The sequence below is a fragment of the Malaclemys terrapin genome, chromosome 15, assembly GCF_027887155.1.
Source record: "Malaclemys terrapin pileata isolate rMalTer1 chromosome 15, rMalTer1.hap1, whole genome shotgun sequence".
In the NCBI taxonomy this organism is placed as follows: Eukaryota; Metazoa; Chordata; order Testudines; family Emydidae; genus Malaclemys; species Malaclemys terrapin.
The window spans coordinates 15,808,010-15,810,509 of record NC_071519.1 but is presented as its reverse complement, the minus strand read 5'-3'; the positions used below and the strand labels follow the sequence as shown (position 1 = coordinate 15,810,509).

The window sequence follows — 2,500 nt, the reverse complement described above, 5'->3', positions numbered from 1 at the left end:
CGAACCCGTTCGATTCCACGGGTTGACCTGGTGCCCGGGAGGGGACTCTGAAAAATTTTCAGCCCTTTCGGCTCGGGGTTGACCTGGTGGCCGAGAGGGGACTCGGACGGCAGGCAAGCCGCCCTGGGCTCACCCTCCCCGGCCGCAGCGAGGGACTGCCCCCCACCCACCCACCCCCCCCCCCGGCTGACAGGATCAGGGCGCACTGGATGTCCGGGACAATATTTTCCCCGACGCCGGGGAGGGCGGGCGGGCGGAGGGGCTCTGGCGGCCAGCCCGGGCCCCGGAGCTCGAGAAGGAAAAAAGGACCGGGCCCGCGAGAGACGGGGGCCCTGCCGCAGGGGGGCAGTCCGACCGGGGCTCACCGTGCGGCAGGCCCGGGCGTCGGCAGGGGAAAGCGGGCGAGGAGGCGCGGGGGCCGGGTGCCTACGGCCATACCGGACCGAACGCCCCCGATCCCGTCCGATCTCGGAAGGTAAACCGTCCCGGGCCTGGCTAGTACTTGGATGGGTGACCGCCTGGGAATCCCAGGTGCCGTAGGCAGCTTTTCCCGGTCCGAGCCAGCTCTCTCTCCTTTTCTGGGGAGGAAGGAGAGGGGGGGGACGGGCCGGAAAGCCCCTCGTCGCTCCTGCCGAGTCGGAGGTCGCGGCCGCAGGTCACGGGTCTGGGCGCCTGGGGTCCGGCTCCCCACCCGGCTTCCTCCGCGGAGGACCCACCGAAGCCGCTGGGGGAGACCCCGGGCATGGGGCGGACTGGCCCGGACCCTCCCGGCCGCCGGCCCGCAGGACCGCCCCGAATCCCCCCGCCCCGCGGCCACCCAGGCCAGGCCTGGCCAGGCGGGACGGACGGCGGGTGTCCAGCGCCCAGCGGCTTCCGCCAGCGGGGACCCACGGCCCCCAAAGCCGCAGGGGGAGGCCCCGGGCCCGGGACGGACTCGCTCGGACCCCCTGCGCCCGGGCGCCGGCTCGCGGGACCGCCCCGAATCCCCCCGCGGCCACCCAGGCCAGGCCTGGCCAGGCGGGACGGACGGCGGGTGTCCAGCGCCCAGCGGCTTCCTCCAGCGGGGACCCACGGCCCCCAGAGCCGCAGGGGGACACCCCGGGGCCGGGACGGACTCGCTCGGACGCGCTCGGACCCCCTGCGCCCGGCCGCCGGCTCGCGGGACCGCCCCGAATCCCCCGCCCCGCGGCCACCCAGGCCAGGCCTGGCCAGGCGGGACGGACGGCGGGTGTCCAGCGCCCAGCGGCTTCCGCCAGCGGGGACCCACGGCCCCCCAGAGCCGCAGGGGGAGACCCCGGGGCCGGGACGGACTCGCTCGGACGCGCTCGGACCCCCTGCGCCCGGCCGCCGGCTCGCGGGACCGCCCCGAATCCCCCCGCGGCCACCCAGGCCAGGCCTGGCCTGGCCTGGCAGGCCGGCGTGCAGCTCCCCCGGGCTTCCTCCCCCGACGACCCGCGCCCCCCCGAGCCGCAGGCGGAGACCCCGGCCCCGGGGCGGACCGGCCCGGGCTCGCTCGAGCCCCCTGCGCCCGGCCCGCAGGACCGCCCCCCCCCCCCCCCCGAATCCCCCGGGAGAGGCCCGGCCTGCACGCCACTGACGACCCGCGGCCCCCAAAGTCGCGGGAGGCGCCCCCGGCCCCGGGGGCCGGTTAGCTCCGTGTCGCTCCGCGCCCCCCCCCCGCCCCTCGCTGCCGGGACCGGGCACCGCCCCAGAGTCAGCCGCAGCCGGACGGCCTGAGAGCTGCCCTCCTGTGGACGACGGTGAGTTTACCTTGACACTAACCGGCCATCAGCCAGGTCAACCCCATTGCTAGACTGGGGTGGACCTGGTGGCCGAGTGGGGACTTGGAACATTTGACAGCTGCTCCCCGGGGCTTGACCGCTTGTCCTGAACGCCCCCCCCCCCACCCCACCCCCCCCAGCCCCCGGCTCCTGCTCCCCTCTCCCCAGCCTCGGTGCTCCGCTCCCTGCCTCGGAGGCTGCCCCTTTGCGGCGCCTGCATCGCCTCCGAGGACGCGCACCTTCCGGAGGCTGGACGTAAAGCCTGACGCCCGCCACCGCCGCCGACCCGGCTCTCCGAGGGACGACTGTGAGGCCTCCCCCCACCCCCGGACCGCCCTGGGGACGACTGCTAAGCCTCCCCCAACGGACCGCCCGGGGGAAGACTGCTAAGCCTTCCCCGGACCTGCTCCCTCTCGACTATTAAGCCCCCCCTCTGTGGTCCTCAGGACCGCTGCCGCGCAGCCCTCGGAGTGGGGTGACACCCGGGCCGGAAAGGAAACCGGCCACCAGGTCAACCCGTCGAATCCGTTGGGTTGACCTGGTGGCCGGAAAGCAAACCGGCCGCCAGGTCAACCCGGTAGATTCAGCGGGTTGACCTGGTGGCGGAACGGGGACTTTGAAAATTTTACAGCCGCTTCCCGGGGCTTGACCTGTTGTCCCGGTGGGGACTTTGAACATTTGGCAGCCGCCTCCCAGGGCTTGACCTGTTGTCCCGGTGG

General features: G+C 74.8%; 1 non-coding gene across 1 annotated transcript; it reads left to right on the top strand.

Moving 5' to 3' along the window:
- Positions 1 to 424: 424 nt before the first annotated feature.
- Positions 425 to 543, top strand: LOC128823845 (5S ribosomal RNA). Its single transcript, XR_008442079.1, has one exon. It is a non-coding gene; the product is annotated as a 5S ribosomal RNA (ribosomal RNA).
- The last annotated feature ends 1,957 nt before the right edge of the window (positions 544 to 2,500 follow it).